The sequence below is a fragment of the Loxodonta africana genome, chromosome 25 (assembly GCF_030014295.1).
Source record: "Loxodonta africana isolate mLoxAfr1 chromosome 25, mLoxAfr1.hap2, whole genome shotgun sequence".
Classification (NCBI taxonomy): domain Eukaryota; kingdom Metazoa; phylum Chordata; class Mammalia; order Proboscidea; family Elephantidae; genus Loxodonta; species Loxodonta africana.
In genome coordinates, this window is record NC_087366.1 from 9344768 (window position 1) to 9356528 (window position 11761).

Here is an 11761-nt window from a genome sequence, read left to right on the forward strand (position 1 = left end):
ATCACACGCAAGTTATCCTTCTTGATACAGTCCCACATGATTCTTAGAGTTTCTTCATTTTTTTAAATTCTTTTATCTGATTTTTCTTCAGCTATGTTGGTGTTAATTCCCTGGTCCTCCAGATTTCCCACTCTGCATTCTAATTGCTCGAGTCTGCTCCTCTGACTTCCTATTGCGTTGTCTAATTCTGTAATTTTATTGTTAATCTTTTGGATTTCTGCATGCTGTCTCTCTATGGATTCTTGCAACTTATTAATTTTTCCACTATGTTCTTGAATAATCTTTTTTGAGTTCTTCAACTGTTTTATCAGTGTGTTCCTTGGCTTTTTCTGCAGTTTGCCTTATTTCGTTTCTGAGGTCATCCCTGATATCTTGAAGCATTCTGTAAATTAGTTTTTTATATTCTGTATCTGATAATTCCGGGATTGTATCTTCATTTGGGAAAGATTTTGATTCTCTTGTTTGGGGGTTGTAGAAGCAATCATGGTCTGCTTCTTTATGTGGTTTGATATCGACTGCTGTCTCCGAGCCATCACTAAGATATAGTAGTGATTCGTTCTATATTTGCTCAGTGATTCTTATCTTGTTTTGTTTTCTTTCAATATACATGGATGGGCTACTAGATTGTGTTGTCTTGTTAGTTGTAGCCCTTGACTTACTTATGACCTATTACCAGCTGGTTTGGGCTGTTACCAGATATATATGCCTGAGTCTATTCACTACTCTTGAGTAGAATCTGATTTTGGGTCATCAAGTGTGTGCTGTACCCTAACACCTATCCACCTCGAGAAGTAGTGGTGATAGTTGTGTGCACAAGATTCTAGTAGCAGCTGGGGTTCACACTCCGGGAGGGCAGGATGCTGACAGGCTTCCCCCAAGTGTCAGTGAGGTAGGTGTGTCTCTATTCCTATAGCACCTTGGTGGGAGGGCACTGCAGCTGTACCTTAGGCCCCCAATGCAAGTACCTCTACTGATTGGTAGGTGTCACCCTCCTTAGACCCCTAAGGCAAGAGGCTAGGTGGTCTGGGGGGAGCTTCAGCCCTCAATTCCCTGTTGTGGGTCAGTGAGGGCTCTGTTGAATAAGCAGAGATATCAGACATGGGAAACTTGTTTTTCCAGTAAATCCACTAAAAAAAAAAATTGTCGTCAGATCCCTATCAGAAATGCCTTTGCATTATAACAGCCACCTTGTTCCTTGTAAGGATGAAAGCCCGAGATTTGGATCATATATGCTTGGCTGGAGCTGGTTTTGTGTTTTTAGTCCAATTAGGGAAGGATTTTTGGTCCCTGGGTTTTTTGTGGTTGCTTCTCTCAGGCCAGAAGAATGGGTTAGGAAAAGACCAAAAAAAAAAAAAAGGGAAAAGCAAAGCTGCTGCAGAGCCAGAGCCATTCTCCCTCTGGCTCAGGAAATTCCAATGTTAATGAAGCCACCTGGGAAGGGGAGGGGGGATTCAGAAAAACAGGAGAGTAGCACCCCGGAACATAGCCAAAGTTGCTTATCTTGCTTGGGATGACTATTTTATCTGTCACCTATGTGTGCTGGCTGTGTGGAGATTGCCCCCAAGGGTCTGGCCTGCTAAAGCCACGGTCAGATCCTCCGTTGCCAGTCCAAAACCCAGTGTCAAGGTTCCCCTGCTGGGATGCTGCACTCCCGGCTCCAAAATCAGTCACTGCCTCCCGAGGACTTCTCGACCCGCCAGCCACGTCGCCGCGCCTCCCTCGCGGACCGGCTGGGCCCCCTCCTGGGGTTAGTTCAGGGGAGTAGGGCTGCGCCCCTTGTTTGTGCCGTGAGTAGATGCCGTGTTCAGCTCCCCTGCGCCCAGTCCAAAGCCTGGTGCCAAGGTTCCCCAGCTGGGATGCTGCACTCCCGGCTCCAAAACCTGTCACTGCCTCCTGGGGACTTCTCCTCCCACCAGCTGTGTGGCTGTGCCCCCCTCGCGGACCAGCTGGGCCCCCTCCCGGGGTCAGTTCAGGGGGCAAGGGCTGCGCCCCGTGTTTGCATCATCACAGATGTCATGTTCAGTCCCCCTGCACCCACTCCTAAGCCCGGCGCCAAGGTTACCTGACTGGGACGCTGGCTCCAGGCTCCGAAAACAGTCGCTACTTCCCCGTAGTTGTTCATTCTCCGTCTCTGTCACTCAGGTCGACTCTTTAAATCTGTGTTTGTTGTTCAGGGTTCGTAAATTGTCATGTATGTGATCGATTCACTTGTTTTTCCGAGTCTTTGTTGCAAGATGGATCTGAGGTAGCGTCTACCTGGTCAGCCATCTTGGCCCCCCCCGGCGTGTTTGTTTTAAGGATACTATTTCTTTATTGAATTTGTCATTCTGTTCTTGTATTGCTTTCTCGAATTCTAGATTTTTTTTTTTTTTTTTTGGTGTGTGTGTTTTCTTTGATCTTTTTGAGGCTCCTTAATACCAGTCTTTTGAAGTCTTTGTTGGGTAGTTCCATGATCAGCCCTTCCTCAAAGAGGTTTTCTGTCCGCTTATTTTGTTTGTTTATTTCAGCCATCTTTTCCTGTCTCTTCATATGATTTGCAACTGACTGCTATCTTCATGGTACTAGGATTAATGTAATTTATTTATATTTTTCTTTATTAAATGTTAGTTTGTCTTTATAAATTTTTATTTTATTATTTTTATTCTGCTTTGATATATCTGAAGCTTAGCTTGTTCCTTTTCCCTTTATTTTGCCTACCTTCCTTAGTATTATTTTAATTGTTTCTTTGTGGTATTCATGTATATATGACTTTGTCTTTGCCAGTTGGCTGGGAGTGATTTCCTTTCACTGGTGAGTATGGTGAGTTGCACACACAATAGAGTTCTTTGTTATTATGTGTGTATGTATTCCATCAGAGGATTGCACGGAGATGCAAGAGCATGTCCCTTCCCCTATGTGAGGTGCCAGGTTTTGGGTGTTTGGGATCACTCTACAGCTCTTGAAGGATGCATAGACCTTCTGTGTTGGCAAAAACAGTGCAGCCTCTGGTGAGAAGCAAAGGTTGTTTTTAAAGTCACAGGGAGGCAGCGCTACCCAAACGGCTGAGGCAGGCTTGGTGCAGGCATGAATAGCATCACAGTGGCATTATAGTGGGGTATAAGAGACCTCTGCACATTTACTGAGAGCTTGGGGAAAAAGGTGGGATTTGGGAGGACTGTTGCCATGGCCAGTAGGGCAGGGCCAGCAGGATGGGCAGGGCACAAGTGCACTATGCCTTTCAACCCAGGCAATTGGGGGACAAGGAGGTGGGACTCTGTGGGACAGAGATACAGGGAGCAGGGCATGAGGTTGCCAGCTAGCTGCATAGCCTATTGAGGTGGGGCCTGTACAAACTGGAGGGGAATGCAGGGGCGGCATGGAACTGGTTGGGGGTGAATTTCTATTTAGTGCTCTGCAGTTTTACTATTGCATGGGTGTCTCCCTTTCAAATTGATGAACTCACTGCTGAGTAAGTCCTGTCCCCAGTTCCTAGCTCTCTCCCTTCTCTACACTGTCCAGAGACACAGGAGCTCTTGCCCACCTTCCCGTTCTTTTCCTTTGCACCTGCACTCCATTCTATCGATCACCCATCCTGAGGCTCCAACAATTCAGTTGGCTCACTTTGCTCCTGTAGCACTTCTCTGTGTTTCCCTGTTTTTAAAGCTATGTCATTCTCACACATCACCCTATCGAGCTTGTTCAGACCTGGCTTGCAAACTGCCTACCTCATTTCTTTCTAGATTTGTTTATACTGTGTATTGGTACTGGTTATTTTGTCTCTAGCTGTATTTTCCGTGAAGTTGCCTTCCTTGGTCCCTCATCCAGTGATGTTGTTTGCTGCCATCTCACAATGGTCACACTGCACCTGGCTGACAACCAGGGTATAGATGATCAGTGAATCTCCATATTCCAGCTTTTCTTGGTCATCTAATGCTGCTGTAACAGAAATACCACAAGTGGATGGATTTAACAAAGAGAAAATTTATTTTCTCACAGTAAAATAGGTTAAGAGTCCAAATTTAGAGTATCAGCTCTGGAGAGGGCCTTCTCTCTCTATTGGCCTTCTCATCAATCTTCCCCTGGACTAGGAGCTTCTCTGCACAGGGACCCAAGGTCCAAAGGATGCACTCTGCTCCTGGCATTGTTTTCTTGGTGGTATGATGCTCCCCCATCTCTCTGCTTGCTTCTCTCTTTTATATCTCAAGAGATTACCTCAAGGCACAACCCAATCTTGTAGATTGGCTCCTGCCTCATTAACACAACTGCTGTGCATCCTCCCTCATTAGCATCATACAGGCAGGATTTACAACATACAGGAAAATCACACAATACTGGGAATCATGGACCAGCCAAACTGATACACACATTTTGTGGGGGACATAATTCAATCCATGACACAGCTGCTTTTGTTCTAACTCTCCAATCAGTTCTGCAATCAGTACTTGCCCAATTCTTCAAACTTCCATTTGATATTCAGGAATTGGAGGCAGTTATTTGTATCCATTTCACTTAGTTTCTCAAGTGTTTGTTGTACAGAGACAGTATGGTGTGTCTATCTAAGCTGTCGTCTTAAACAGAGCTCCCCAGTAATTTATTAGTAAGTGCATCTTATCTACTAATACAGCTTTGGGTTGATGAGCAAACAAGAGTCTAAAGGCACCTCATAGTGATGATTACAAGAGACTCTGTGTATTCCCTTAAAAACTGCAAATTCTCAGAAGCTGTGACTTTGACCTGCTCACCTAAAGCTCTTGATAAGAAACACACAGGTCATATGTTCATTATAGAATTTTCACTCCATACAATACATTTTGTTTTTAATAAGGAGGAATATAAAGTCCCTCTGATAAGAAGTCCTTTCAAAAACAATCGAAGGGAAGAAAATTGTCAAAAAGTGGTTGATGTGACTGCATACAGCATTGTTCATTTAAGTCATTCTGGCAGATTCAGAAAACATTCCTGAAAACCTCTTAAAGACATAAAAATGATTACTGAGACATGTGAGTGAACTCTCCCATCCTTCTAGTTAAAAAAAAAAAAGAGAGAAGAAATGAAGAAAGGAGAAGACAAAAGAAAAGGGAAAAACACTTTCAAGGACTTGCTTTGTTACTCCTTTAATATTGTTGCAGAGTTCCTATTATTTTCCATTTTTTTCAATATTATTATGTATTTGTAACATATATAACCTGTACAAAGATGAACACATTCATATTTTTGGAATATTTGTGGAACAGTGTGTTGGGTCAAGGAAGTATATCAGTGGTACCATTGACTGAGTATTCCTGGAACTTCAGATTTTCTATCTACTTAGGAAGTGTAGATACAAGTGGGCTGACACATTTGTGTGAACGGCTTTCAAAATAATGCACTAAAGTAATGTCAGATATTCAGCTTAGAATTCTTTAATCAAAGTACTACATAGATTTATGGCTTTAAAATAACAGCTTCCATAGAAGCACTTATACAACATCAACAACCTGTCATAACCTCAGCTTACAAGATTTGTTCTTCACATAAATAATAACTGTATATTAATCTCCCCCTCTTCCTAACTTCATCTTAAAAAAATCAAATTAAATAATGTCACAGGACACTATGAAATATTTGAGGAAATCATTTTACCTCATTAAAGAACAATGCAACACCAGCGACTCAAGAATCACGAAACTTCAGTTAACATAATCGACTATCATCTGCTTTACTATGTGGAAATAAAGCAAAAAATGTAGTGATTGAAAAATCCCAGAAGTCAACAAAGTTTTGCATTTGTTTCAGATCTACTATAAATTATAGAATATTTCAATATGAGTTTTTAATCATCGACTGAAATATTAATCAGATATGATTTTATCACTGAATGAGATTATTGAGTTAATAAATTTTAACAAGTTAACCTCTATAAATTTCAAATCCATGCTTCAGCATAATTTTACTACTATTCCCAAAATCTTATGCAGGCCTAATTTTGCTTTTCTTCTGGGAGACTTTATTTATCTTGTTGATTGATGACTGTGGATTTCAATGCCACTCTGTTACCTGCTAAATGTTATCTTTGACACTGGCATGAATAGCTTTTATTTACACTTTATAAATATGGCTTTTGTTTTCTAAAAATTGAAAGAATATGTCATTTGGTCCTGAATATTATTCATATTCATATTTGTATGAAGACACATTCTCTAGCTTTGATCCTCAGGAAGATTGATTCTTTTTACTGAAAGCTTGTTGTTTTCGCCAAATAATTTTTTCGTAGGTCCATTAAATAGTCCATTAAATGACAATAATTCATATGCATTTTAGTTAGGAATTAAATATGCCAGATGGTTTATAGCTCAATTGACTTCAGTTATTTAAAATGTTATTCATAAACATTTGTCATCTTAAATTTTGTCATGAATTTCTTTCATGCAAGTTTTTTTTTTCTTTACAGGGAATCAGTTACTTACATGATCCTAATTCTTTCTCAGCTAGTTCTTCCCTCTACAAGCTTGTTAGTTTTCCCTAAATAGATTTCCAGAATAAAGCCAAAGCCTCCTATAAAAACATTATCAAATAACCTGTAAGCTAGTTTTATTCTACTTGTAGTCCAATAATTAACTACGGCCTCAAGAAGTTGAGATTTAAGTGATAGAAATTAGATTTTCAAAAAGTGTGCAATCCCATTGTTAATAGAAAGGCTCAGTGTAACTAATGTTAAATCCTTTGTAAAAAAATGTCATTTAGAGAAAGGTATGTCTTCACATAGGAGCAGCTAATAGTACTATACAAGAAGTCAGTTAATTCTAGTCTTAGAATCTGACCTCACTCTGGTAAAATAAAATGTTCAGAATTTTATTATCTGAAAATTCAGCCACAGTATTAACATGCTGATTTAGTATGTACTGTAAGTCAACACAGTTAGTGAAATGGAATGCATTTTAATAAGAAATGCATATTTCCTGATTATAAATAAATATCAAGTAAATTCATGGATTTATTAGATTCCTGAGAAACTGAAATCCAAAAATTCATGTACAATGTGATATAACGTGTTAAATATGACAGTATATACAGAATGTATTATTGGTAAGTTCTCAGTCCAAAGAGTATTCCCAAAATCAATGACTTTTTATGACAGGCTTTCTGCATGCCTCTTTAGTGAATCTTTGATAAATGCATAGAATAGGTGCCTACAAAAGGCTTAGAAACATATGTTTGAAGAGATAAGGACCAGGCAACTTTGCATGTCCTCTGGGTACAGGTGGCTTTTGTGGAAGAAAACTGCAGCACTAATCCTTCAGGTTTCTTTAGAATGTTGTAGAATATGCATATGATGTGACAAAACAGTAATGAATTTTAATACTTTATAGATGCCTGCAAATAAATATCATACAATGGAATATTTTAATGAATGTTTGCAAACATGTTTACCTTGAATATTTAGCAAATATTTTTAAATAAAACATTTTTAAATGCTAGGTAGGTTATTATGAAATTATTTTGTTTTTTAACTTCCAGAAGTATTCAAGTTTTTTTTCAAACTATGAACTATCAAACTTGCCTATAGGTTTACCATTTTGGGTTCTCCAAATTTGATACTATTCAATTGGAACCAATTATTGTAAACATAACTTTTCAAATTAAACTCCTTTTAATAAGCATTCTTCCTAGACTAACAGCCTGGGCACTTCCACCACATGGCAGTAAACTTTTTAGGCATGGCTCTATGGCTATGTTCCAAAAACTGTGTTCCTGGTCTATCTGTGGAAAGAGTTACAAGGAGGAAAGAAATACTATGTTGAACTCATTAACTTTTCTCTGAATTTGTTCTTCATGAAAAGTAGTAGGTTATGGACAAGAATGATGTTACAAATATTAAAAAACAAAAGAAAACAGTAAGTGACACATGTCTGACCCAGTCAGAACTGACACTGACTGAAAGCAACCTGAAATGTTCTAATGGGACGATCATGCTTAAACCAAAACCCAGTGCCCTCGAGTTGATTCCGACTCATAGCAACCATATAGTGACCCTATAGAACAGAGTAGAACTGCCCCATAGAGTTTCCAAGGAGCGCCTGGCAGATTCAAACTGCTGACCCTTTGGTTGGCAGCCATAGCACTTAACCACTACGCCACCAGGGTTTCCCAATCATGCTTACTGGATATAAATTCAAGGGCTCCATACAATTCCCTTTAAGTGTTGATGGCTATAAAAAAAACCTGTATCCTTAAGACGAAAATGTCATTTTTTTTTTTTTTTTTTAAGGGATGAGATACATACCAAGTTGCAGAGGTAGAAATCAGGCATAGATTCCAAATTCTCTCCACTTCCTCTCTTTCAATTGTATATTGATAACTCAGTAACATTTTTGTATGACCTGTGTCTATGGCTTTGTTTATTCCTGTAAAAGAGCATAGGCTTATAAGCTTTTGACATATTCACAATTTTGTTAATGAGGTAAAACCTTAATTGATATTAGTTATTAGAAAAGACTTTCAGGTTAAATATTACAAATTAAAAGAAACAATTTAGAGAGATAATTTCCAATGTTTTTTCACAGGTCTAGAAATCAAGGTTTAGAAATGAAAGTGACACCATTTATTATTATCCCTAGTGATCCACTTGCAAGACTTTTGCTTCTTGTCCCCATGACTATCCTCTGCTGGTCTAGAGGTCTTAGTTCCAAAGGGAAGTGTACTTCCACCAGGAGATGCAGCAACAATTCCACTGAATTGGAAGTTATGACTGCCACCAGGCCACTTTGGGCTCCTTATGCCTCTGAATCAACAGGCGAAAAAGAGAGTTACAGTTTTGTCTGATGTGATTGATCCTGATTATCAGGGGAATTGGACTGTTACCATACAATGACAATAGAGAAGCATATGGCTAGAACACAGGAGATTCCTTAGGGCATCTCTTAGTACTACTATGCCCTGCGATCAAAGTCAAAGAAAAACTGTAACAACTCAACTCAGGCAGGACCACTAATGGCCCAGACCCTTCAAGGAAGAAGGTTTGAGTTACCTCACCAGGCAAAAAAAAAAAAACACAAACTACAACTAGCTGAGGTATTGGCTTAGGCAAAGGAAATATGAAATAGGTAGTGAGAGAAGGTAGTTATAAATAGCAGCTACCACCATGTGACCGGTTGCAGAAATGAGCACTGTAATTGTTGTATTTCTTCTTTATTTTATTATGAATATGTTGGTAAAAGCAAAAGCCTGAGGTTTCCCTAAGAAGAAAGATTTTGCCTCAAGACTGTACATAGACATCCTGTCAGATTTCCTCATCCTACTACTTGGCCTACCAGTTTGGGGACACAAGACTTCTGGAATTTCCAGTATGTCTCCTGACCTATGGAGTTTAGACTTGCCAGCCCCCACAATCATGTGAGCCAATTCCTTTAAGAAATCAAATCCTAAGATGGAAAGCTCCAAAGAAAATGTGGCCAGACTGTCACGGTGTAGCAATGCTGTTGTTGTTGTTAGCTGCTGTAACTTGGCCCCCAACTGATGGTGACCTCGTGTGTTATACCGTAGATCTGCTCCATAGGGGCTTCTTGTCTATAGTCATTGCAGAGGCACATCGGCAGGCCTTTCTTCTGCAGAGCTGCTGTGTGGATTCCAATAACAATCTTTTGGTTAGCAGCCAATTTCAAACCCCTTGTGCCACCTAGGCTACTTTTTGGTGTAGCAATCATAGAGTTGAAAGGAATTATGGGTAGCTAAGTCCCAACATTTCCTGTGAGCCAATGAAAGGTACTGAAGTTTCTATAAATATTCCCATATCACTGAAGGATTGTAGAAAGAAAAGAGATAATCTTTAGAGGGTGGGATCAGAACAAAAGAAAAGTGAATCAGTTGATCTAGGATTAGGATGAAGATTTAATTAAGTCTCTCTGAAGCATTGTGGAGGCACAACATTCTTGAAGATCAGATGGGGTGGTTACAGCTGATCAGATTCCACTGAGTTAGAGAATGATCTCTCCCCTGACCAAACACTTTTGCTGGGATGTTACAAAAGTCCCCAAATCCTGTTTCTGCAACTTAGATGCAATTCTTATGAGGAAGCAGGAGAAACAATCATTTGATTGCAAAACAAACAAACAAACATTAAATTGGAATTAGTTTTCATAGATGTTACTGGATTGTATTTTCTGCATCAGGAAGAAAGGACTGATAATAGAAATTTAGTCCAAATAAAGAAAAATAAAGTTTACTCTTTTGAATCTTTGGTTGAATTTCAGAATAAAGAGCAAGGTCCAAAGCCAAGGATATTCAAATAGCAACATATCTAGCCTCAGAATATAAGTTACAGCATCATTCCAGGTCCTTTATACAAGTAGGAAAACTACACAATTAAATTCAAAGTAATTAATAAGTGGAAACGATCCATGGAAATTGCATAGAAAAAGTTATATAAACATGTTTAAAATTCCTGTTCAAGTTTTTTTCTCAAAATTAATTATAACAATAATTTCTATACAGATACTGAGTTATATCTAATGTATAAGAAGAGGATTCTCTTAAGGGTTCAATGCCAAATAACTTGGAAGTTCCAATTCTTATCTCTTTATTAACAACAGTTACATAAAATAATAGAAATGGGAAATGTTAAAAAGTCGTGTCAGTTGCACTTTTTAAAATCAGCTCTTGTTGCTATGTGCAATGAAGACTCAATGTAACGGAGTGGCCCTGAAAAGGAATAAAGCGATGAAATATCTGTTTTCTGAAAAAAAAAAAAAAAATCCAGGGGTTAGCAAAAAACTGAAAAATCTTACAAGACATCTATGGGCATGGAAAGTGACTCCTTTTAGTTGATCAAAAGTGCTCCATAATGTTATTAAACCACATTTATGCAAGCTTAAGGTAGGGTAAAGGCAGTTCTATGACCTATTGCTTCATTAGAGAGGGAAAAAAAAACACTTCATTCAAAAATCGGAAGGTTTTTGTATAACTTACAGTTTTTCTAGGTTCCTGAAATTTCAAAAAGTGTAAGAGGATGTTAAACTGGTTTTAACTACTATGGTGGTTAAGGTTGTGTGTCAACTTGGCTGGGCCATGATTATCAGTGGTTTGGCAGCTAACTAATGACGCAGTCACCTCCATGATGAAATCTGCTGTGAGCAGCTAATCAGTTGAATGGGAGTTTCCTTAGGGGTGTGACCTGCATCCAATATATTTGGGCTTACTGGCAAAGCTTGCTGGCTTTTGCTGACTCTGGATCCTCATCTGACCTCCAGTTCTTGGGACCTGGGCTGGTAGGTTACCTACTGATCTTGGGATTCACCAGCCTCTGCCACCTGTGAGCCAGTGGCCTGCCATCTCGCCTGCTAATCTTGGGAATTTGTCAACCTCCGCAGCTTGTGATCCAGAGGCCTGCTGTCTGACCTGCTGATCCTGGATTTGCCAGTCCCTGCAGCTATGTGAGTCAGGAGAAACTTCCTGCCTGGCCCATGGACTTGGGAATTCTATCCTCTAGAACTATGAGAGCCAATTCCTTGATATAAATCTCTCTCTTTCTCTCTCCTCCTTCCCTCTTTATATATATATATATATATATATATGTATATATATACTTCACTGTTTTTGCTTCTCTAGAGAACCCAGCCTAAGACATTTGGTACCTGGAGTGGGGCTCTAGAGAGATAAAGTTGTAAGAATAAGTGTTCTAAATTGGTTCTTAAGTCTGGTTAGTCTTAAAGATGTTGATGACTCTGCTTCCAGTAGTAAGGAGGGACTGCTAATCCATGGTGTGAGGTGACAATAGAAATATGCAAAATATCATCACCAATAGATC